Below are 27,480 nucleotides of genomic sequence, written 5' to 3' on the forward strand. Positions count from 1 at the left end.
ATTTAACTTTTATCCTCTCTCCCCCCTTTCACAGATTTCTTCATTCACATCATCACCCTCCTCCATGTCCTTGGAGTCCGTCGCGGTTGTCCTTCTTCCCTGCCTTCCCTTTGGAGCTCATGACCCGTCATTGTCTCATGTGGCCTTCACCCTCCTCCCCTTTTGTTTGTTCTCAACAATATGTACGTTTTTTACTCTTCCTCCTTTATTCTGTTGTTCTTACATTTCATTCTTTCTCTTCTTTATGTTCTTTGGTACATTACTTCTCTTTTAGCTATGCTTCTCCGCAGCTCACTTTCTGTTCTTTTTTCTCGATTCAGTCTTTTCATCTTCCCTCTCTATTCCTCTTTTTTCTTATTTTCCCTTTTTCTCTTCATCATGTTATTGGCTTTCACGTTGTTGTTTTATATGAATTTCTTTTCTTCTGTTTCTGCTGTCTCTTCTTAATATGCATACATGCTTTGAGTATTTTTCTTTCTCACGCTTTTTCCTCAATTGGTACCTTGATATGCTTTTTTAACAATGTTTTATGCCATTGAAAATATTTTCTTGGAATGTTAGAGGTTTACATTCGCCAATTAAAAGACAGAGAGTATTATCACATCTGACCAAACTCAATGCAGATATAGCCTGTTTGCAGGAATCCCACCTATCGGCAGATGAATCTGCCAAATTGAAGAGAGGTTGAGTGGGTGAAGTGTACTTCTCCCCAGGGGATGGTAAACGCAATGGCGTTGCGATTTTATTAAAAAAATCTCTTCCAGTTAAGTCAGTAACGCATTTTGCTGATATTTCAGGCAGATGGGTGTTAGTTAATTTTCTTTTAGACAATGTTCCCATTTCCATCTTAAATGTGTATGCTCCAACCTGTGGGGATGCCTCTTTTTGGGCCTCTTTAGCTCCATTGATTACTCAACATTATGTTGATAACTTCATTTTAGTGGGCGATTGTAATGAAGTTTTTGATCCCTTTTTGGACAGATGTTCAGCTAGCGCTTACATTCCACATAAATCACAAAAGTCTTTCACTCACCTTATTGCACAATACAAACTTACTGATGCCTGGAGACTCTGAAACCCCACCTCGCGAGAATACTCGTTTTTCTCACCCCCTCACCAAACGCAATCTCGGCTAGATTATTTTTTTATCTCACACCACCTTACCCAGTCCCTTATCTCTTCTGACATAGGTTCCATTTTAATTTCGGACCATGCTCCAGTTTCTATTACTTTGGATGTACTACGGAAACCTCTTTCCATTAAAAAATGGCGTTTTAATAACGCTCTCCTTCTTGATGCACAATTTGTCTCTTCTTTCACATCTTTTTTTCACGATTATTTTTTGCTCAATCATACAGGTGAAGTTCCATTTCCTGTAGTTTGGGATGCTTTCAAAGCCTCAGCCAGGGATTTTATCATTACCTATGTTTCACGTAAGCGAAAGAAAGCCCAACAAGATACTTATGTTCTACTATCTCAAATTAAACAATTAGAGCACTTATATTATACTTCTAAATCTAAGGATTGCTTAAACGAACTCATCTCTGCTAAACTTCAATTTAATAAAGACTCTACCTTTAATGCCTCTAATTTTCTCTTAAAGACTAGCGCTAAATTTTATGGTGGGCAGAATAAGGCTGGTAAATTGTTGGCTAATTATTTAAAGGTGAGACAAAACAAAGTCACCATTGAATCTGTTTATGGTCGTGATGGGTTATTGAAACATAAAAGTGATGACATTTTACAGGAATTTTTACATTTTTATGAAACATTATATTCTTCAGAAACACCCTCGTCTGAGCAGTCCATTTCCCAATTTCTGTCAACCATTGCTTCTCCTTTCGATATTCCTCCAGACCTCTCTTCTTTAGAATCAGATCTTACTCATAGCGATCTCCTTCATGCTCTCCATGCTCTCAAACATGGGAAAGCTCCGGGGCCGGACGGCTTTACTGTTGAGTTTTTTTCCTGCTTTGCAAATTTGCTAATCCCCAAATTACATCTGCTTCTCTCTACCTTTCTTCAAACTGGCTCCGCTTCTGTATCCTTCTCTGATGCCCTTATTTGTATTATCCCAAAACCAGGCAAGGATCCACAGCACTGTAAAAATTATCGCCCTATTTCTCTGGTAAACATTGACTATAAAATTTTTCCAAAGCATTAGCTTTACGTTTGGAGTCTTTCCTACCTGAGCTTTTAGGGAAAGAACAGTCTGGCTTTGTTAAGGGCAGATTACTGTCGGACAACACTAGATTATTTTTTGATATTCTTTCTAAGACTTCACACTATCCCCACTCTCTCGCAGCAATAGCTTTGGATGCGGAAAAAGCTTTTGATCGGGTTGAATGGCTTTATCTGTTTAAAACTCTAAAGTGGTTTGGTTTTGGATCAAAAATTTCTACCCTGATTTCCTTCCTTTATTCTTGTCCTAGAGCAGCAATTTCGGCAAATGGGGGCTTATCCCCTTATTTTTTACTAGGGAGAGGGGTTAGACAGGGTTGCCCACTTTCACCCTTTTTGTTCAATCTTGCTTTAGAACCCTTTCTTTTACGAATCCGTCAGAATGATAGTATCCATGGTTTTACCTTTCATAACTCCAACATTAAAATGGCAGCTTACGCGGACGATGTCTTATTATTTGTATCCCAACCAGATACCTCCCTTCCAGCATTTTTAGATGAAGTTCATTCTTTTTCTTAGGTATCTGGTTATAAACTAAATAAAGATAAGTGTGAAATATTACCACTTACTAAAACGACTTTTAAGGATGACTTCTCTTCTTCAGGATTTACTTGGAGTCCTAATTCTATTAAATATTTAGGCCTTAATTTTCACTCCTCTCTTTCGGGTACTGTCACTTAGTGTATGGACGACTGTGTACAAAAATTATCTACTCTTACTAATAAATGGCATCCTCTCTACCTTTCGTGGTGGGGAAGATTAGACACAATTAAGATGATGCTCTCTCCCATTGTCTTGTTCACTATTTCCAACATCCCTCTTGCTATTACCTTGAAATATTTCAAGAAAATTAACTCGATTCTGTCTTCCTTTTTGTGGGGACATAAAAAATCTCGTATGTCTTTACATAAGCTAATGCGCTTTAAAAGAGAGGGTGGGGTGAATTTCCCAAACTTTTCCTTGTATCATAAATCCTTCCTATTACATCAAATCTCTCATTGGATTGAAGACTCCTCACTATCCTCCCCTCTCTGGTTGACCTTAGAACAGTCTTTCATTTCTCCTTTTTCCTTCAAAGAATACCTCCTGTTTTCACGTAGACCTCAGTCTATCTCAACTCCCATTCTTAAGCACACTTTTAAACTTCTTTCCTGTTCACCAGATTCATCTTTCTTTAATCAGCCTATTTGGCACAACACAGCTATTTTGATCAACAATAAGCCTATTTTCTGGAAAACCTGGAGAACTCGTGGCCTTATTTGGGTACGGCAATTGTTTCAGCATACACAGATTATTTCCTTTGATTTAGCTGCCACTTCTTTCAATTTGCCTCTTTCTTTTCGAGCCAAATATTTATTACTGACTTGCGCTGTACAGCAAGCTTACGAGGTTCATCTTGCTGCACCTTCTTCATCAATCCACGCACCTTCTGATGTGTCCTCGTTGAATTCTTTATTACTTAAGCATTCTAAAGCTTCAAATATATACGCCCTTCTCCACACTCAGTCCTTCCTCCGCATTAAAACCGTGACGGAGGAAGAGTGGGAAAACGATTTCACTTCCTCTTGGTTCATCCAGTTATGGGACAAACTGTGGTTAAAGATTCGCAGATCTTCTAGAGCTGCCAACACTACTCAAACATTATTTTTTATTAATAATCGTTTATTGTTTTCACCACTCACCCTTAGCAAACACTTCCCAGATGCCTCTGACAAATGTTGGTCCTGTTCCTCACCATGTGCAGGCCTATTTCATATGCTTTTTTGTTGTCACCATGTTCTTAGTTTCTGGAAGCAGGTTTGGTCTCAAATTAATAGGATTTTTTCCTCCACTCATTCCTTTTCCTTATCTCACATTTTTTTAGGAAGTCTTTCTCCTATCTGGGATCATTGCACTTGTAGGATTAGGATAATTGACTTACTATTAGCTGTAGCATTTCAACAAATAACAAAAAATTGGAAAGATTTTACCAAATTATCTTATAAAGCTTGGTGGTACGCTGTTTGCTACAATCACAGATTGGACACGACTTTTGTTTATCCCTTAACCTTAGCTAGCAAGCGAAGAGAATTGTGGAGCCCAGTTACAGTATTTTTTTACCTAAGTGCCTGTACCTCTCTGTCCTTATCTCCGTTACAACAAGAAGTTTCTAAACCTCCATAACTTCCTGTTATTGTTAAACAAGGTTTTCTTTTTTCGTTCTTTCTTTTTTTAACTTTCCTTTGCTTATATTGTATATCTCATATCCCTTTTTTATTACCTTATTTCATATCAAGTACCAGTTTCTTGCTTCTAATTATTTTGAATCTTTGATGTTTCATATTACAGCTTATATTACTGATATTACTGCCATTACTTATCCTGATATTGCTTTTATTGTTATACTTTTCTTATTTATATGTCTTATTTTGTAACATTTGAACACTCTCTTTCAATAAAAACTTTCTGAACTTAAAAAAAATAAAGTAGTGTTAGTGTGCGTTTATTCTATACAGGGAGTGTGAAACGAACTACTCATCCCTATTGGTCTGAAGAGTCGAATGTAGTGTTTTAGGAAGCAGGAATAAAGGAATAATTGTGAAGAATAAAGTGCAAAATGTTGCAATGCCAGAGAAGGAAAATGGTAAACTGAGTTGTGTCCAAGAATTGGTTGTGTGTAATAAAGGGATGGAGTTTGAAAATTATATAGAAAGTGTCTTTATTTAAGTGCCATAATTGGACCCACTGGTGCAATAGCTAGGGTATCCAGCTGATACAAAGTGGAACCACTTCTGCTGTATTCAAACGTAAGCTCCGGCATCGGTGAATTGTATATTACATGTTACAGTTGCATGTGAAATAAACAATAGCTATTACATTTGAATGACTCTACATTCTATAAAGAAAATAAAGGTAGGATAAGATTACCACATGTATCATTTAAGAAAAGAAAGGAATAAAAAAAAAAGAAATTGCAAAATGTAGTCATCAAACTTTTTATGTATCTTGGCAGTGCTTTTTTGTAACAGAAAATTAACAACAGTGGAATAGTTAGCAATCTGTTGTACAGTAGATTCAATGTGGAGCATGTCAGAATTGGAACTAGTTCTACCCACATTGGAACTTTGAGGATGAATACAAAAATTTTGCTTCTGAGAAGCACATTCGGTACCTTTGTAGTCAAACCGTACATTATTGTCTTCAGGTGTTTCAAAAAATTCTTGTGTAGAGAGCTAAGGCATCGAGCTTAGACAAACTCCAATTGCTTCTGCTGTAGTCAAATCGAAGCTCCTGCATCAGTGAATTGCACATTATATGTTACAGTTCTAAGTGACCTACAGAATAGCTATTAGAAATTAATAAATTCATTGTATAATGAAAATAAAGGTAGTTTACGATTACCACACTGTGCCAACAGTTCCTAAACAAAGTCGTCTTTTTACATTTTTATCGTGAGGTTCTGAGCAGAGGCTGACTTTGAGTAAAATTTTGTGAATAACAGGCAGGCAGAGAGGTGTGTGCACAAAGAATAGACGTGGTTTCTAAATGGGTGTCCGGGTTAGGTCAATTTTGGAAGTAGATAGCGTATTTGCATAGGCCATACATCACGATTCCTGGTTAGACTGGAGACGTAAGGGGGAATAATGAGTTCAAATGTCTGAGTATACATAGAAAGTTATTATATCAAAGTAGTAGGATTGCAGTGTATTATAAAAAATTTTAAGAAAAAATTAAAAAAAGATGGAAAAAATCCATTCAAGAATAATGTGAGTTTCTTACAAGTCTTGGAGATTCCAGTCCAGAAGTTCTTCAGCTGCTTGAGATGCGTAATGTTCCAAGACGCTATTGTTACCATCCTGTGAGAAAAGCGAAGCGATCCAATTCATATCCTCGAAGGAACAGTAATGTTCCTCGAATGTTGGAGTGGTAATTTGAAAGGGCAGGCAATCTGCGATGTTGTGAAAGGTCGCACTTTGCAGGAGATCTTTCGCGGCTGCGCAGAAATCCCATTGCGCTGCGATTCCTTTTTGCATTGCATTCGCCATTGCTCCGCTGCCAGAACAATCACGTTCATGGTTTTCAAGATACTCCATTACCTGCTGGATATCTGGAGCGATTGTTGAGATGTTGGCAAGGCATACATCCATTTGCCAGTCGAATGGGCAAGTTTTGCAATCAAACGATGGTTGTACGCATATTGCATAAGTGTAGATTAATGTTATGTTGTAGCTAGCTCCGATAATAGATAGAGGCAAGCAGCCAAAAAGTTTTTCCGTTTTTTTACAGTATTGATGTAGCTTGGCGTAGAGACGTATTCTGCCGGACATAGTTGTTACCATAGAGAGCATAGCCATTTCTAGAAGTAGAATTAGTAGTAGGATGGCCGCAAAGAGGGTGAGAATTATGGGCACTGTTCCTGTTATTCAAAAGAATGTCTGAATGTAGTCTGGTATTAAAAGAAGAACAGTTTGAAAGCGTGTTAGAAGGCTGTAGGAGACTGTGTTAAAAAAGTGTGCCAGACCTTGAGTGTGACATGTGTTGAAAATTGTGTAACAATTCACAAAGTGCAATTGGCGGTTTGTATTTAAAAGGGAGAGTATTATTTGAAGTTCGTGGTATCTGCAGTTGATAAATTTCTTTTGCAGAAGTGAGGGAGGCTTCTGTTGTGAACAAAGTTGCTTTTAGTTTGGTTTGTTTCTTGAAATGTGTTTTCAAACTAGGAATTGAAGGCCAAGTTGAACTTTGGGAGTTAGTTTGTGTGGGTGGGAATAGATATTGCCACAGGAAGTTACTGTGTTTGAAACAGTAAGGACATGCGGTATGCCAGCTCATATTACGTAGGAGTGTATGTTATTGAGAAGCAGATAACTGTCGTCAGAAAGCTGTGTGAATGTTGGTGTGATTGTGGGAGTTGGCGTCCTTTTAAGAAAGGATGCAAGATTGGTGGCTGTAAGCTTAGAAGCGCTGTGTAGTTGGACATTCTTGGATAGTAATGAATGACTGCCATTGTGGTCGCACTATTCACCTGTGAGAAAAACTTTTGTATGCTCTTTAAGACAGCGATATGTAAATGGAATAAGCCACTGCTCGTGAATAAACGCGCTACCTTACATAATGACATTCAACATGACAAACAACATGTGCACGTAGCAGACTCTATGACACTAAATACTGTGGGAAACGTGGCCAGCCATGTACACAAACTAAACATGGCATGGCACCTCTGCCTCACTATGCAGAATGATGAGAGCAAAGTATGTGCGAAGGTGGCAAGTAATTGTCGATTATAAAAGTATACAACGCAAAGTCGTGAGGGGATGTGCCGGGCAGACTTGAGTATGCAGAGCACAGACATGTACATGCCAACATACACTGATGGTCTATTGAGCGAAGTGGACAGTGGACGCAACCATGATAGTACAGTCAGTAGGGAAGATTACGGAATGGTAGCGTGTATGTGACTCCCCTCCAAATGTTTAGGGAAGTGGGCTTGCTCGCCATATGCAAGGCTAGCGTAGGGGTATGAATAAAGGCACGTTTCTTTGGGTGTATTTCTCTTCCGGATTGGCGAACGTATCTGCCAGGTCTGCGCAGCTTACACCACCATGAGGCTGACGCTGTGAGCGAAGGTGACTGCTGGAATAATGCTCTCAGCCTGCTGGTACTCAGAAACCGTCTTGGCCGCTGTGACGCATATATACCCCACAGTTCACCTTTCGACACCGCTGTATGTGAAAGAGGGCCGACCACGTGCCGGCAGAAGGTCCTGGGCAGACGTCTGCAAGCTCGGAAGGCTCCTGAGATTAACGCTGGCTACCGTGACACAGGCACACAGAGCCCAGCCTGAGGCCCAGAAGTGTGGACTGCGCTGTATAATAGTAACACAGTAGTCCGACAGGTACCGACATTGGAACGGTGTTTTGATACCATAGTGGAGGATGTTAGAACTGTATCTGAGAGTGGAGAGGAAGGTACTCCTTTCGACCAGCTGCAACCAACTCTGGGTCCCAACAGTGGAACGGTGTCTTGATCCCATAATGGATGATGTCCGATAATACCTGCTGCTTCACAGAACTCCCTCCGTTGAGGTGCATCACACTCTGTGCTTCCGTAGCTAACTGCTGTACAGGATTATTGGGCTTTGTTGACTGTAGTTGCTGGACTATAGTGCGGTACAGCAGGTCCGAACAATGAAACGGGATCTTGATTCTATGATTGAGGATGTCAGAAGTTAAAGTCTGTGATGATTTCGGTGTACCCCCTCCGATCAGGTGCAACCAACTCCAGGTCCAAACAGTGGAACGGTGTCTTGATCACACAATGGACAATTGTTAGAACTGCATCTGCGAGTGGAGATGGAGGTACTCCCTTTGACCAGCTGCAACCAACTCTGGGTCCCATCAGTGGAACGGTGTCTTGATGCCATAATGGATGATGTTAGAACTGCATCTGAGAGTGGAGATGAAGGTACTCCCTTTGACCAGGTGGAACAAACTCTAGGTTGCAACAGTGGAACGTTGTCTTGATTCCACAAAGGAAGATGTCCGATATTACATTCTGCTAAATTTTTACAGAACTCCTTCCATTGAGGTGGATTAGACTCTGTGCTTCTGTAGTTAACTGCTGCACATGATTATTAGGCATGGTTTATTGCAGTTGCTGGAGTACACAGTGGTACAACATGTTCGAACAGTGAAACGAGGACTTAATTCTATGATTGAGGATGTCAGAAGTTAAAGTGTGTGATGATTTTTGTGTATAGCTTCTGATGAGGCGCAACCAACTCTAGGTGCCAACAGTGGAATGGTGTCTTGATCACACAATGGACGATGTCCGATATTACCTGTTGCTGGTTTTTCACAGAACTCCGTCTGTTGAGGTGCATCAGATTCTGTGCTTCTGTAGTTAAGTGCTGCACATGGTTATTGGGCTTAGTTGACTGGTATTACTGGAATACACCGCGGTAGAGCAGGTCTAAACAGTGAAATGGGGTCTTAATTATATGATTTAGGATGTTAGAAGTTAGTTTGTGATGAATTTTGTGTACCCCCTCCGATGAGGTGCAAGCAACTGTAGGTCCCAACAGTGGAATGGTGTGTTGATCCCACAATGGATGAAGTTAGAACTGTATCTGAGAGTGGAGATGGAGGTATTCCCTTCTACCAGCTGCAACCAACTCTAGGTTCCAAAAGTAGAACGGTGTGTTGACTCCACAATGGACGATATTAGAACTGCATTTGAGAGTGGAGATGAAGGTACTCTCTTCGATCAGGTTCATCCAACTTTAGGTCCCAACTGTGGAACGGTGTCTTGATCCCACAATGGATGATGTCCGATATTACCTGCTGCTTGCTTTTTTCAGAAGTTTGTGTGTTGAGGTGCATCACAGTCTGTGATTCCATAGCTAACTGCTGCACATGATTATTGGGCTTGGTTGACAGTAGTCGGTGGAGTATACAGTGGTACAGCAGGTGCAAACAGTGAAATGGGGTCTTGATTCTATGATTGAGGATGTTATTTTATGTTATGTTAATGAGATTTATAAAAGCGCACAACTACCCAAAGGTGTCTTGGCGCTAGGAAATACAAGCAGCGAGCTTAGCACCTAGTACTGGAAAAGCCAGGTTTTTAATTGCTTCCTAAAGCCAGTCAAGGAGCTGACATTCCTAAGTTCAAGAGGCAGGGCATTCCAAAGTTTCAATGCGCCGTAATAAAAGCTACGGCCTCCCCAATGAGCCGTGCAAATTCTAGGTACCAGCAGTAATCTTGCTCCCATCGACCAAAGGTGTCTGGTCGGTTGATACCATAGAAAGAGATTCTGAAGAAATAAAGGGGCTATATGGTGCAAGGCTTTGTAAACAATGCACAAGGCTTTGAATTTTATATGCTGAGGCACCGGAAGCCAGTGCAAGTTGCGACTATCGTTGGAAACTGGACTATGTCTGGGAATATTAAGCAATAGACGTGCTGCCGAATTCTAAATCATCTGGAGTCTCTTCAGACACTGCTTCTGGGCATTAAGATATAGCCCATTGCAGTAGTCTAATTTAGATTGAATGAGAGAAGAGACTACTGTTTTCCTGGTGTTTTCCGGAATATACGGAAATATCTTCCTTATTTTCTTTATAAGAAAGTATGAAGCAGAAACAACAGCGTTAGTTTGTTGGCAAAGTGTCAATCTGTTATCAATCAGCACACCCATCAGTTAAAGTCTGTGATGATTTTTGTGTACCCCCTCTGATCAGGTGCAACCAACTTCGTGCTTTCGAATCCAATGGTATGTGGCTGTGAGTTGTGAATGACCACTGGATTTGGTGTGGACTGCAGTTTGCAAGGTTCACAATTCAGATTGCGTGGTGATTGTTTAATTACAGAATCCAGTAGTTAAGTAATTAGAACGTCTATTGAAACATATACAATATTGTTTTAGTATACTTGCTTCAAGAAGTTTTTTATATCAGTTATAGGTTTAGTGAAATTACCAAATTTATCTTGGAAGTCCAAAGGAACAGTGAATAGTGTAGACTGTGGAGAGATGAAATCCCAATTAGAAGTGTTTTGATTTATTCATTGTAGAGTTCTCTGTAATTTATGTTGTTTTATTTTGTAAAGAGGGAGTGAGAAAAAGTATTGATGGTTGTGTGTGTGAGTACTGCTTTTAATTAACAATGCAGACAGTAGTGTGCATTGCAGGCTTCGCACACGTTTTCTTTGCTTCGTGTATTGCAGGATGTAGAGCTCAAGTCAATGCTAAGTGACTGTGGGCCCTTGCTGAATGCTCTCTCTCACCTCTACTGCAGACTCTAGTGTTCACATTTGACATTGAGTCGGTATTGTAGATGATGCAGTCCTGTAGGAAAAGACAGTGCTCCAGTGTGCTCTGTCTTCACTACTCATACGCATCATTGCGGGTTCTGCACACGTTTTTTAAGCTTCGTGTATTGCAAACCGTAGAGCTCAAGTCAATGCCACGTGGCTGTGGGCCCTTGCTGAACGCTCTCTCTGGCCTATACTTCAGACTTCAGTGTCCACATTTGACATTGAGTCAGTATTATAGATGGTGCAGTCCTGTAGGAAAAGACATGTGCTCCAGTGCGCTCTGTCTGCAACACTGATATGCATTAATGCAGGATCTGCACATGTTTTTTTTCTTCATATATTGCAAACTGTAGAGCTCAAGTGAATGCCAGGTGGCTGTCGGCTCTTGCTGACTGCTCTCTCTGGCCTTCACTGCAGACAGCAGTAATCACAATTCAAAAGGAGTCGCTCTTGCTGATTAGGTAGTTCTGTAGGAAAAGACATTGCTCCAGTGTGCTCTGTCTGCAGCACTCATACGCATCATTGTAGGCTCTGTACACGTATTTTTTGCTTCATGTATTGCAAACTGTAGAGGTCAAGTCAATGCCACGTGGCTGTGGGCCCTTGCTGAACGCTCTCTCTGGCCTATACTGCAGACTTCTGTGTCCACATTTGACATTTAGTCGGTATTGTAGATGATGCAGTCCTCTAGGAAAAGATATTGCTCCAGTGCGCTCTGTCTGCACCACTCATATGCATCATTGCAGGCTCTGCACACGTTTTTTTTAGTTTGTGTATTGCAAACTGTAAAGCACAAGTGAATATCAATGTCATGTGGCAGTGGGCCCTTGTGACCGCTCACTCTGGCCTACACTGCAGACAGCAGTGTTCACAATTGAGATTGAGTCGCTATTGTAGATGAGGTAGTCCTGTAGGAAAAGACTTTGCTCCAGTGTGTACTGTCTGCACCATGCATATGTATCATTTAGGATTGCACACTCTTTTTTGTTGCTTCGCTGACGACAAACTGGGTAGGTGAAGTCACTTTACGTATCTGTGGGTCCTTTGTGACCACTCTCTATGGCCTATACTGCAGACAGCAGTGTTCATAATTCAGATTGAGTCGGTATTGCAGATGATGCAGTGTTGATGGCAACAGATATTGCTCCTAGTACGGCCTGTCTACAGCACGCATTATCGGTGGCTGTGCACATGCTGAATGCTTTTGATGTGGTTATGTGAGTGCACTAGAACTGATGGAGCGTTTATGATATAATCTTTTTGTGTATTATTTCAGATCTATTGATTGTGTGTCAGTATACCACAAGTTGTTCTTTTATGATGGAATTATTTCTGTATTATTTCACATCTACTGTCCCTACCTTACTGCAGCACAAATTATTGATTCTTTTAATATTGAATCTCTGTGTTTGATCCAATGATTACTGTTATAGTTGATGCTAGCAGCAACCCTTGTCTGAAGGCTGGTTTAGACTTACTGCACACACATCCAGCACAGACGTCACTGGATATGTCACCATGGTAATAAAATGTAGTCGAGCGTACGTGCCCGTATCCACTTCCACTATCTATCTGTGTCCGTGTGTTCATTATCTATGCATGATACTGTCTCTGGGCCGTACTATATCACGTTATCTTGTGGATAGCGTATGCAACCATGTTACCTGTGGTATTGGAGAACATTTTGGTAATGTAACTTTTAGGTGAATGGGTATCATAGGTGGAAGGCTACTTTACAGAGCATAAATATTGATGAAAATGATGGTTGCATGTTGTGTGTGATGTAAGATATGTGTATAACAAAGCTCTCTAAGCAGAAGAGGTGTGTCTCATGAACTGAAGTACAGATATTGACTAAAATGGGTGGCGTTTTCGAACTGTTACAACGGGAAATGCTATTAACTAATTAAAATGTTTTTTTTTATGGTTACATGGCAATCGCGCAGCCAGTGCGCTATGAGACCGCACCCGATGTGATTTTGAGAAAATATATTTATTATAATATAAGTTTATTAGAGTTAGAAATATATAACTGTTTAAAATATTTTTAATTATCGCTTGCTCTCGTATACACTTTAAAGTTTTTTAGATATAGTTTTGAGACAAAAAAAATTAGGGAATGGCATATGCGTTGCGACATCGTACGTCTATGGTGTAACACAGGGCGTGGCAGTGTGCACTCGTCACATACGCAACACGCAGGTGGCGCGACCCTATACTCACATGACGTAACGCCCGGCTTGGTAGTGCATACCTGTCGCATACCAAAGTAGCAGCTGGCGCGACCTCATATGCACATGTTGTTAGCGGGACGTGGTGCCACAAACCCGTCGGATACGAAATGCGCATCATTTAAATGTGGTGGATAGGATTCACGTGTTGATCGAGCTTGGTAGACTACCAGTAAGGAACTGTAGTTTTCCCAAAAAATATACATATTATGTGGGGAAGATATAAAAGATTACATAATTTGTAAAGTTTAAAAAAAGGATGATAGAGTTGCAAAATATTAAAAAACAATTTGAAAAAATATATGTTTATTACCTACTTGCGGTCGCCAGTAGGTAGTTATAGTTAGGACCGTGTTTCCATAGGAAATCTCAAAATTCTATTTTGAATAACTTTGGCGCCGGTTGACGAATCCTCGCAAATTTTTCAAAACTAATGGGGCGCTCTGCTCAGCTCCTACCCTGAAAGTTTCGGGGTGATTCGTCAAGCGGGGGCTGAGAAAAAAGGGGGGTCCCAAAACGCGTTTTCCCCATGCATTTTTCCTTAGGGACTTTAGTCGCAGCTACAGCCCGAACGGCTGAACTGAATTATGTGAAATTTGGCAGAGAGGTAGCCATAAGGTCCATGAAGTGCCTTTTGCAGGTTTGGTGTAAATCTGTTCAGTATTTCCTGAGAAATTAGCATTTAAATCAATATATATATCTGTACGCGCGCAGCGTGCGCGCACTGAGCAAGTACTGTGCGCGCACCCTGGCGTGCGCGAGCGCACTTCTGATTGGTTGTTAGATGTCAGTAAACATTCGAATCGGTGGAAATCAGGAATCGGCGGCCGCCATTTTGTCTCTCGCATAAAGAGGGGGTGATAAACAAAGGGGGAGAACGTGAAAAGCGGGCAGAGTGGGGAGATATTGACCCACTAGGCATTGTAGGGGGGTCACAGTAGGACCTTGTAGGGCAAAAAAAAAGATTTATATTTTGAAAAAAAATATCGCCGAGTGCGCGCACCCAGCGCGCACCCGAAAAATGTTTAAAAACAAAAAAATAATAAAAAATCGCAATTAAGTGAAAAGATATAAGGTGGCTCTAAAAAGAGCCCTTGTGTTCATTGTGTGTTTTTTGGTACCTACAAGTAAGTACCGATGCAGAGTCTAAAGTTCAAGAGGAAGACTCCGTTGCCTTCATCAGTGAAGTGTACACCATCTCCTCTATACATGTCTTGCATGTTGTAACGCAAGTTGTTGTGGTATATAGAACCCATACCATAGTCTCTGAGGAAAGCAGAAATAGATTTGTTGACGTGCTTCCTTGCTTTGTCAATCTGGGGACAAAATTGGTTGGACCAGTTCCACTTTTGCCTTTGGCATATGTTAGAATATACAAAGGCAGTTTGTGGAAAAAGCGACATCTATTGCACAAAGGTGTCCTTAATAAGCATTTCCAGACCTACCCCAGTTAAAGTGCCTAGGTCATTTCCACCACAGTGCACAATAATAAGGTTAGGCTGTGGGAGATGTAGAAAGGTTTTCACCAAAGGCATTAATTGGTGCCACTTTAACCCTCTCTGACCAATCCATGTAATGTCTACATTTGGCAAAGCAAGGTCTCTCACCATACCTCTTTTTTCTGCAAATTTTTCACTCCAGAAGACATAGCTGTGACCTACAATCCACACTGTGAACATCTTCCAAGGAGATCTGGATGCACTCAGGAGGTGTCTTTCAGTAGAAAGGCAATATGAAATGAAAGACAGTTGAAAAATGGAGGCACACATAGTTTTTTTTATAAAAATAACTCATTGGCTGTTTCAAACCATTCTACACTAAAAACTAGGCTGTATGTTTAAATTTTAAAAAGCATGTATTGCATTGGTTCAGAAAAAAGTGTGAAAAAAGAACATTAGTTTGGATTTGCTGTTAGGTTTGAAAAGTCAAGCACTCTTGCTCTTTGGATATGAAACATTGTCTGCTGAACTTCTGACCTCTCTCCTCACAGCAGTGTTCCATGACCTGTTGCTATGGTAGCAGGCAGGAGACAAGTTGGGGGAAGGGTACATTTGGAAAGGGGTTGAAGTTTTCAACCAATAGAAATGTGTGATTTCATTTGAAAAAAAGTGGGAAGCACTGAGATTTGAAATTAACATGTATATATGTGAAAAAAGAGAGGGAGATATTGCCATTTACTGGTTCTGGAGAGAGGAGAGAGGTGTGGAGCTCTGATATTCTGACTCTGATAGTCTGCTGTTTGAGTGGCACATTTCTTTCTCAACTAACTATTTTAAAAGGTGAGTTATGAGTTTGAGAGGGGATGTATGTGGTGATTTTTGAGATAAAAATTAGAATTGTGAATCTTCTTCAAAAGTTATGTTTTACATTTTGAGGTTTGCGAGATATTTAACTGTTTTGAACTTGTAAGATATTATGGAGTATGTTTTCACAATAAGTTTATGTGTACTGGTAAGAATGAGGAATACTGTTTTGTGCCTACCATCAAACCATGAGTCTGTGTGCAGAGAAGAATTGTTGACAGAGATTTAATTTGCGTTGCTGTTGAAAAGAAAGACTTGCAGTTGAAAGGAAAGGACAGCTTGTTTTTAATTGTGATGGTCAGGATTTAGCAGAAATCACTTCGAAAGAAAAGAGAGGAAAATGGCAGCACATTTGAAATTAGCATTAGTTCTGTAAGAATTGGTGACCCAGGAAAGGGGCAGCCTGTGTTTTGTGCCTACCAACACAGCATGAGTCTGTGTGCATATAGGAATTGTTGTCTGAGATTTAATTTGTGAAGTTGTTGTTCTGTAAGGATTGCAGACCCAGGAAAGGGGCAGCCTGTGTTTTGTGCCTACCAATACAGCATGAGTCTGTGTGAATATAGGAATTGTGGCCAGAGATGTATCTTGTGTTGCAGTTGTTTTGTAAAACATGCACTTGCAGGAAAGGGACAGCTTGTTTTCTTCAAATGTGGTGGTTAGCAGTCAGCAGAAATCACTTAATCGCAAATGAGAGGCAAAAGCTAAAACATTTGAAACCAACAGGGTAGATTTCCCTTTCAAAATAGCAAAGGCACAAGTTTCAAGAGTGTTGAAGAAGATGCAAGTTCTCATTATTGATGAGGTGAGCATGGTTTCAAACTTAATGCTTGCCTTTGTGCATTTAAGAATGCAACAAATTCTTAAGAGAGACTATGACGTGTTATTTGGAGGTAAACACGTCATAGTTTTTGGAGATCTTTTACAGCTCACTCCAGTTAAAGGACAACCCGTGTTTAATACTGTGACACATGAAGACACGAAGAAGTCATTAGGAAGCATTGGTAATGCGAATATTTGGTCATTCTTTGAGTACAAAGAACTCACTACCAATATGAGACAAGCAAACGATGAAGATTATGCAAGTATTCTGAAAGATATCAGAATTGGACTACTCACAGAAGTTGGCAAAAAAGCATTTCAGAGTAGGATGCTACATAATTTATTTCCAAATGAAGAAATAGTTGCAGAGAAAATATACAAGAATATTGCTGAAAAAAATACTGTAATCTGCTTAATGCCAACACTACGTGAGTGCTCAATATTCAATGAGGAACTTTTGAAATTGGAAAAGGAAGAGATTAAGAAAATGGAAGCAGAGGACAAAATTCAGCATGAAAGAATTACTTTTACATTAACAGGCAAACTGAAAAATAAATTGGATTCACTAGAGAAGAACATTTCCAAAACAGCTGGATTAGAAAAAAATCTATATGTTTGCATGAATTGTCGAGTGATTTTAAGGAGAAATTTGGATGTAGAAAAAGGTTTAGTGAATGGAGCTATGGGAAGAGTTGTGGGTTTCATTAATTATCAGAAAAAAGAAGGAATTGAATGTTTAAAAATAAAATTTTATCAGATAGAAGAAGTTAAAGACATTTGTCGTTGTTCAGTTCGTTTCATGCTTGTGAAAGACTTATATGTGCGTAGAAAGCAGTTTCCATTTTCTCTAGCATATGCTGTAACTATTCACAAGTCTCAAGGATTGACTGTAGATAGTGCTTTTGTAAACATTGGTTCTACTGTGTTCAAAGAAGGTATGGCATATGTTGCTCTGTCACAAGTAAAAACATTATCTGGTTTATTTATGATAGACTTTGATGACTCAAAAGTTAGTGCTGATACAAACTGTGTAAAGGAGTATAATAGATTAAGAAGAACCTATGCTCCTCATTTAGGACAGTATCCTGTGATTGAAAAACATGTTGTTTCTCGGAAAAGGAAATTTGAAAATATCTGTAATGTGGATGAACAGAACAAAAAAAAAAGGACAGTGATGTGATAGCAAGGAAAAAGAAAAAGAACAGTGTTGAAGAGGTTGTTGGTTGCCATTTTGAAAATAGCTCTGGTGTCAACTGCTATGCAAATGTAGTGCTGAATGTTGTATTTTATCTTGAAAAGTTGCTAGAACAGATAATAGTAAATCATGGAAAAAGATTGTGTTCTCTGCTGAGTCTCCTTTTTGAGAAGCTGAGTACTAATAAAACTGAAATAGAAAGTGCTACTGATGTTAGAAATCTTTTAGATGTATGTTGTGGTTCTACACAGTTTAAAGAAAATGTCCAGCAAGATGCACAGGAATTCTTAATATATATTTTGAGTGTACTTGAAGATGAAGGAGTAGAAGTAGAAAACTTATTTGGTGTCTGTTACAAATGGAACATTGCTGTGAAAACTGTATGAACACATGTAGTAGTAATGTTGATTCAGAAAGGTTCATATTTTTACCATTACCACAAAGTAAATCAGTGACTTTTAATAAATTAGTTAAAGATGCCAATCACAACATGGAATGTTCTGAATGTAAATCTGACATGTTTTCCACGTTATTTTTACAGAAATATGGTCAGTATGTAATTTTAATGATGCAACGTTGTAGAGCTGATGGTTCAAAATTGGATACTTTAATAAAGAAGTTTACAGGACAACAATTATCAATTTCTGGAAAAACTTTTGTTACAGTTGCAATAATTTTTCATGAAGGACCTACTGTAACTTCTGGACATTACACAGTTTATCTTAAATGTGAAAAAGGCTGGACACTGTGTAATGATTCCCAATTGATTTTCAAGCAACGTTTGCCTTATGATTTACCCAATTCTTACTTAATTTTTCTGAAACCTAAATTTTGAAAAATAAAAATTGCATCTGAAGAAAGCATTTTTTGTAATTTCAAAGGATTATAATTGAAGATATCACTTAAAAAGGATTTTGAAATTACTATTTGGCCTAAAGGAAAAGTAATAAAAACAATTGTGGACTCCTTTGACAGAAATTATTTTGACATGTGTGCTTTTGCGACAAGGTTTAAAGACGGTTTATCTAGAAAATTTTTATTCATCTAGAAAAGTACTTGTAATATATATGTAATATTTCTAACAAGGTATATTTTAGTGAGGATAGTTTTTGGGCTTTTTTTTTTTTGATAAACAATTTTATTGGAGATTTTGAAAAACACAGCAATAAAAACATTGCGCCTGACAAACCACCACTGTACATTCACACAGATTAAAAACATGCCCCCCCTCGTCCCCGCCCGAGCCCTGTCCCCCACCCCTACCCCCAAAGCGCCCAATCACGGTACATTGCCCAACCACTTCCCCCATACCCTACGATATTTCTTAGGACAGCCCCTCGCCTGATAGAGAGTACGTTCCTGGGCCGCGCACCAGTCCACACCAGCACTCCATTTAGCCAATGTAGGCGGCCGTGGGTGTTTCCATGCCGCTGCAATGTCTCTCTTTGCCACCATGAACGCCGTCATAAGGAACAGCTTCTCTGCACGAGTGCCATGTAGACCGTCCGTGATGCCCAGCAGGGTGTGCCTAGGATTATGTGGTACCTCCCAACCCAACACCTCCGTGAGGTCAGCCTCTATGCCCCTCCAGTAATCTCTTAGGTCCGGACAGGACCACACCATATGGATAAAGTCAGCCGGGTCAAAGCCACAGCGGGGGCAAGATGCGGTGACAGAGAGGCCCGCTCGGTGTAGACGCGCCGGTGTGAGATATGCAATGTGGAGGTAGTATATCTGAATCAGCCGCAACGTGGCAGAGGCCCTCACCAGCCGGGGGGCCATAAGGGCATCCCTCCAGTCCACCTCATCCAAGGGCCCCACCCAACCCTCCCATCTCTCCCTCAAGCCATCCTGAACCGCGGGGGTATTGTTAATAAGTGAGCGGTGTATACGGGAAATACCCCCCCTCCCCAGGTTACCCAGCAAGACCTGAGCTTCGGGGGGACTGTGGTCTGGCAGTCGAACATCTAAAGGAGTATAAGTGCGTATGGCATGGCGCAGCTGGAGGTACCTATAAAACTGTGACGAGTGAAGGGAGAAGCGTTCCTGCAGCTCTGCGTATGAGCACATGCGCCCCCCCCGCCAGACGTCCCCCAACTGGGAGATGCCGAGCAGGTCCCATGACCTAAAGCCCTCCAGGGCAGTAACGTCCCGCAACTGCACCCCGTGCCAAAGGGGAGTGGCGCGAGTCAGCCGCCAGGTCCACCGGGTATGGCGAAGCGCCGCTCGCCAGGCCAGGAAAACCGCCCTAGTGATTCCGGGGCAAGAAGAGGGGATGGGAGCTCCGTACAGGCGATCTAAAATGCAGGGAAAACCCAAATTGGCTAGCTCCAACCTGTAGGCCGGGTCGGACCATCCCCCTCCGAACCAATCGTGAATGACGAGAAGGCGAGTGGCCAAATAGTAGAGGTATAGATTGGTCATACCCAACCCTCCATCAAAGGTGGGTAGACGACACGTCGACAAGGCCAACCGCGGCCTTCCACCGCCCCAGAGGAATCGAGTCGCCAGCCCGTCCAGCTCGCGGAACCAAGGCCGCGGAAAGGACACGGGGGTGTTTTGTAAGATATAGAGGAACCGGGGAAGGATCATCATTTTGTAGAGTGCCACCCTCCCCAGCGGATTGAGCGGGAGCGGTTGCCAGCGCGTCAGGTCAGCTTTAGCCTTTTTGACCAGGGGAGCCACATTGAGGGCCCAGCTCAGTTCCGGGAGCAGAGAGACCCAGATGCCCAGGTATTTAAAGGACAGCCGGCGAAGGGGAATCCTGTCCTGCCAGTCAAAGCATTCCCGAGAGGGGTGCAGAGGCACAAGGACCGATTTGTGCGAGTTTAAGTAGAGGCCAGACACGCGGCCAAAAAGGCCCAAGAGATGGAGGGCACGGGGACCAGATCGCGCCGGGTCGCTAAGATACAATAACACGTCGTCCGCATAAAGGGCTATTCTGTCGGGCGCAAGACCCGGCCACTCCCAGCCCCGAAGAAGAGGGTCTGTGCGGACCAGGGCAGCAAGGGGTTCCATAGCGAGGGCAAAGAGGAGAGGCGACAGTGGGCATCCCTGCCGCGTCCCCCGACCGATCTGAAACGGCGTCGACAACGCCCCGTTAACTAGCACTCGGGCACGAGGGCGCGCGTAGAGGACCCGCACCATTCCAACAAATTTGGGGCCGAGACCCATATGAGTCAGGACCTCAAATAGGTAGGACCACCCAACCGAATCAAACGCCTTCTCAAAGTCGGCAAGTAGGAGGGTGAGATATGGGGATATGCGGTGGCGATGAGCCAGGGCCACGTGAAGTCGACGGAGGCAATGGCGAGTACCGCGGTCCGGCATGAAGCCACATTGGTCCGGGTGCACCAGGGTGGGCAGAAAGGGCCGAAGCCTCTGTGCCAGGACCGCCGCGTAGAGTTTGATGTCCATGTTGATGAGGGAGATCGGTCGGTACGCTGACCTGTCGCAAGAGGGCGGCGCGGACTTGGGCAGAACCACAATCGTGGCCATATCGGCCTCTGGACGGAAGGAACCGCGTTCAATCGCATCAGCATAAAGGGCGCTCAACCGAGGGGTCAGAAGGTCCTTGTAGGCGGCGTAAAATTCTTGCGGGAATCCATCCGGTCCCGGGGTCTTCCCCGCCGACGTGCGCCCGATCGCCTCCCCAATCTCCTCCAGAGAGATGGGCACCTTCAGACTCTCCCAGTCACTGGACCGAAGACAAGGCAGTTTGAAATCGTAAGTTGCCAGCAGCGAAGCTAGAGATAAGTCCGACGCCCGGGCCCGGTATAGCTGAGCGTAGTATTGAGCGAAGGCGTTTGCCATGGCCACGGAGGTGGACTGAAGCTGGCCTTCTGAATCAGTGACCGCCGGGATGATGCGCGACGCCCCGGGGTAGGTAACCAGCCGGTGCAGCAGAGCCCCATTCTTGTCACCCCACCCGTAGACCCTCGCCACCGAGGACTGCCAAAGAAGCTTGGCCGCATCCATTGACCGTTGGTGAATCTCGTCCCGCAGAAGCAGCAGTTGACGATCTACGGCCGGATCCCCATCCGCGGACAGAGATTGCTCCAGACGCAACGCCCGGGCCTCGCAAGCAGTAAGTTGCTGAAGCTGCGTCTGGCGGTGCCGCACCACCAACGCCTTGGCGGCCCCCCTGACGGTGGCCTTACCCGCCTCCCAGAGGGTGCCCGCCGAGGAGACAGACCCGTCGTTGTCACTAAAGTACTGCGCCAGCGCGGACCCTACCTCCTTGCAGAGTCTCTTATCCCGGAGAAACCAGGCGTTGAAGCGCCACATTTGACGGGCCCCTTGGGGCGGGGGCCCCAGACCCAGGAGGACGGGGGAATGATCAGATATCCCTCTGGGAAGAATGCGGACATCTTGGATGCCCGCACACTCGGTGGACGGGACAAAGATTGCGTCAATCCGCGCATGAGTGTGGTGGGCGGCTGAGGTGTGGGTGTATTGCCGCGTGCGCGGATGCCAGATACGCCAGGCGTCGCACAAGCCCTGAGCCTCCGCCCACCCCACCAGCTGTCTAGCCCGCGTGGCGCGGGGCTTCGAGACCGGTCCAGAAGAGTCAAGCAATGGGGCAGAGACAGCGTTGAAGTCCCCACCCAGAACCACAGCACCCGGCGGCTGGGCTTTTTTTAAACAATCTTTCAGATTGTTTTTTTTTTGCCCGCTGTTAAATGATGAATACAATTGTTTTCACTATTTTAAGTGAAAATTAAAAAAATCTGAAAACAGCAAAAAAAGGGCACAAAATTGCTTTGTAAAATATGTAAAAACAAGTAATGCTTTTTGTAATGTATGATTGAATATTAATACTTTTTTTCTTTTTTTGCAGAACTAGAAATAAAAATAAAAAAAGAAATTCTGTTCCCTTGCAAAATACTAAAAAAAATTTTTTTCAAAATAATTTTTTTTTTTTTTAAAAAAAGTGAAAAATATTTGTATTTCTCAATCCTCCCTTTTCATGCTTCCATTTCTTCACCTCTTTTTGTACATTTAATTTAAAAAAAAAAAATAATAATTTTTTAAAAAACATCCTTGGGTGCGCGCAGGGTGCGCGCACCCCCCCCAAAAAATAAAAAAAATAAATCCCCCCAAAAATTTTGGGGGTTTAGTTTTTAAGTGGCTCTTAAAAGAGCCCTTGAGTTAATGGAGGGAAACAGGAAGAGAAAAACGAAAAAAAAGAAAAAACATCTATGGCCTACTGCACTCATGCGCATCAAATTTTCTCTGAATGAGATCAAGACTGGTCTCACCCACAGAAATAAGTCGACCGCAAACAGTGCAGCGTGTGGACAAACTCGCAAAACAAGGTGGTCCAAAAAGAGGTGTGGAAGAAGGCAAAGGCACCACTGCAGAAGAAGTGCTCGCCTGAGCTGCCGAAGATGTGCTCGGCTGAGCTGCTGCAGATGTCGTCGGCTGAGCAGGTGGAGGGTTTGCTCCAGAAGCTCGACGAAAAGTCACTGGATGCATTTTGTCAACATGCCTCAACATAGTGTGAATGCTAAAAGAATACTTCTTGTTAGGATTCCCACGTGACAAGACTTTTTGACAAAGTACACAAGTCACTTTAGGTGCATTTACCTTTTTTTGTCCCTCTGGAAAAGTGAAAAACTGCCATATAAAGCTGTCTTTCTGCTTCCTGCTCCTCTGCCTCTCAAGAGTGTCCTGGTGACTGTCTGAAGATGGTTGCTGTTCAGCCATTGTCTCTCAACAACAGAATAGCTCCTTCTCCAAAGGAATCAGAACTAATAATGAGGGGAGTAGGTGTGGTTTGGGAAGAATCTGGAACTGAAAGTCCTTCAAACCAATCAAAAGTGATGATTCATGATCACATGACTTGCCATGAGGGGATTGGGTGTGGTGTTGAAACAATCAGAAACTGAAAGTAATGATAACCAATAAGAAGTGTTGTTTTATTAAGCATATAACCCGAGGTGCGCGCACTGCGCAAGCTCTGAGCGCGCACCTTGTGATTACGCATGCGCGAACGCGTAGGAGCGCATGTGCATATGTCATATGCGCTTACGTAACACGCATACGTTGAACACGCGTATACGCGAACGTTATTGCGCGTAATTTAAGCGTATGCGGAAGTGAACCGCGTGGAGCGCGTACGACGCACGCACGCATGCGTACGTATGTACGCATACGTACTGGGTGCGCGCTCCCAGCACGCACTATAACGTATGTATGCGTACGTAAATAACGTACGACGGTATTCATAAAAAGTTACGAAAATGTACTGGGAGCGCGCTCAGAGCACGCACCCCAAGAATTTATATAAAAAAAAAGGAGAAAAATTAATTGCAAAAATTAAATAAACTGTTCAACTTTATCCTAACTGAAATTTAAAAAAAAGAGCAAAAACAAATAAAAGGATACAGATAATATATAAATGAATACATAGTAATTTTATTTTTATTATTAAAAAAAAATAAGAATAATAATTCAAAAATTAGCATTTAAAAAAACGTACAAATTCACTGAAAAAACCAAAGGTTTCACACACGTTATAGTTAGGAATTAGCATTTAAAAAACATTGCAAATTCACTGAAAAAACCATAGGTTTCACACATGTTATAGTTAGCTGGACATTTCTCTCATACAAAACCAATGAAATTCCCCCGTTATAGTTAGTTCAGCTAACTATAACTCGCGCGCCCGCAAAGCACTGCTGATGACGTCACATATTACATCACTCATGACATGGTCAGTGACATCACTCATGACATCACTGATGACATCTCAAATGACATCACTCATGACATCAATGATGACATCATCCTTGTGATAGAGTGGCAGACCTCCTCTCACTCTAATATAACCTTTGATACACACATTCAAAAAGAGAGACTAAAATTTACAAAACAATGGACATACCAATACCAGTTACAACAACCTATTCAGTAATTCTAAGATCCACTTACACATCCACTCATTCACCAACAGTCCTATACAGTCACTCATACATGTACTCACTCATCATATATACTCATACACCTATACATCCTGTTACACAATGCCACTCATCCATAGAGTTACTCACACACATAGTCACTCATGCTAATAAAGAATCAAACAGCCATTTACTTGCATATACAGTTATACACAAACCACCACACTTACTTCTACGGAAACTTACACATACTTAGTCTTTTAAACAATCACTTATAGAAACACATACTTATTCATACAGGAACTCTTTCAATCTCTCACTCTCACATATACTCACTTATATACACTGATAGTCACATATACTAGTTTAAAACATATGTAGTTACTCATAAAGACACTATTGAGACAGTCTATCACTCACTAACACACCCATGCACACACTCATCCACCCATACAGTCCTGCACACATGGTGTCTTCAACACATACAAACAGTGAGTCACTCATTCATGTACCTATGCACTTCGTAATACCCCCCACCGAACCATACAGACACTCAGACTGATACTCAAAAAACCAACTAATAACCTATATAGACACCCATGTAGCTACTCACCAACCCATGCAGCCACTTATACACAAAGTGAGAGACTGATACAGATATTTACATATTTAAACATTACTCACTAAGCCATGTATTCACTATGATACACTTAATCAGTCAGTTACACAATCAATTTTTCAAAAACAAATCATCCATTTAGACACTTATATACCCATTTATTCTTCCATCAACCTTGAGATATACATATATAAAACATATTTAATTTTCAGAAAAACACACATTCACTGGATGATGTCATCAGTGATGTCATCAGTGATGTCATTTGAGATGTCATCAGTGATGTCATGAGTGATGTCACTGACCATGTCATGAGTGATGTAATATGTGACATCATGAGCAGTGCATTGCGGGCGCGCGAGTTATAGTTAGCTGAACTAACTATAACGGGGGAATTTCATTGGTTTTGTATGAGAGAAATGTCCAGCTAACTATAACATGTGTGAAACCTATGGTTTTTTCAGTGAATTTGCAAGGTTTTTTAAATGGTAATTCCTAACTATAACGTGTGTAAAACCTTTGGTTTTTTCACTGAATACATATTAAAATATGAAATTAACATTTAAAAAACCTTCGAAATTCACTGAAAAAACCATAGGTTTTACAGACGTTATAGTTAGGAATTAGCATTTAAAAAACCTTAGAAATTCTCTGAAACAACTATAGCTTTCAGGGACATTATAGTTAGTTGGACATTTGACTCATATAAAACCAGAGAAATTCGCCTGTTATAGTTAGTTGAGCTAACCATAACTCGCGCGCCTGCAATGCACTGCTGATGACGTCAAAAATTACATCATTCATGACATGGTCAGTGACATCACTCATGACATCACTGATGACATCTCAAATGACATCACTGATGACATCACTGATGACATCATCCACGTGATAGTCTGACACACCTCTTCACACTGTAACATAACCTTTGATAGACACACTCTAAAATTCAAACTACCGTTTTGAAAAGCATAGACACACCAATACCAGATACTAGATACTAGATATCCATCCACTGATTCCTATCTATATATTGTGAGCCAGATATACACTGACACAGTCACTCATATATGGTGTCACTCATCATTACATCAGTATAATATCCACTCATACACGTATATATACATTTACACAGTGCTACTGATCCATAGAGTTACTCACACATATATTCAGTCATGCCAAAAACCAATCATATACCCATGTACTCACCTACACACATCACTTTCCTTATTTATATAGATACTATCACATACTTACTCTCTTATACAATCACTAATACATGTACACATTCATGTATGTAGACACTCTTGCAATCACTGTCTTTCACGTAGTCAATTTTACACCCCAACACTCACATATAGTCTGTAAAAACATATATAGTTACTCACTGAACTGAGACATCACTTCACTAATGAACACACCTGTTCACACAGTCAGCTATCTATACAGCCCTTCTGAGATGCACATATTTTCATGTTCAGGACAGGGGACTAGGTCCCTGAGTACTGTAATGGATGCCAGCAACATTTTTCTCATGTTGCTGGCAGCCAATCAGAGCACTTGCTTCTGCAGGAGTGACTCCCATGGGAGCAAATTGGTCCAAGGTGAGAAAAAATCTACCCCTGCCAATCAGATCGTTCTATTTTTTAGATATCCTAAATTGTTTTTAACCTTAATGTCTCAAAAACTACTGAATGGATTTACACCAAATCACAAAAAGCCCAATCTGCATACCAAGATCTAGCTTCCAGCCAAATTTGGGAGTAGTTCCATTCAGCAGTTTTTTCCATACCCATGTCTAAAGAAGTCTATGGAAAGTGCATGTGGATTTACATTTTGGGAACCACCTTTTTCTCAGCCCCCGCTTGACGTATCACCCTGCAACTTTCCATGCACAAGCTCATCAAAAAGTAGCACCTTTTAGGAAGGTTTTGTGGAGTTATTAGCAACACAAAAAATGTTTGCCTATCTATACACACATATATATATATATATATATATTCACTGAAAAAACCATAGGTTTCACACATGTTATAGTTAGCGGAAATTTTACTGATAAAAAACCAATGAAATTCCCCCGTTATAGTTAGTGCAGGCAACTATAACTCACGCGACCGCAATCCTCTGATGATGCTAATACTGTATTTAGACACTTATTTGCCCATGTCTTCTTCCATACATTTTTAGCTATACATATATTACAAATATTTTTTTTTCATAAAGACACATATGTCATCAGCAGAAGATTGCGGTCGCGTGAGTTATAGTTGCCTGCACTAACTATAACGGGGGAATTTCATTGGTTTTTTATCAGTAAAATTTCCGCTAACTATAACATGTGTGAAACCTATGGTTTTTTCAGTGAATTTGCAAGGTTTTTTAAATGCTAATTCCTAACTATAACGTGTGTGAAACCTATGGTTTT

The sequence above is a fragment of the Triturus cristatus genome, chromosome 2_2 (genome assembly GCF_964204655.1).
Source record: "Triturus cristatus chromosome 2_2, aTriCri1.1, whole genome shotgun sequence".
In the NCBI taxonomy this organism is placed as follows: domain Eukaryota; kingdom Metazoa; phylum Chordata; class Amphibia; order Caudata; family Salamandridae; genus Triturus; species Triturus cristatus.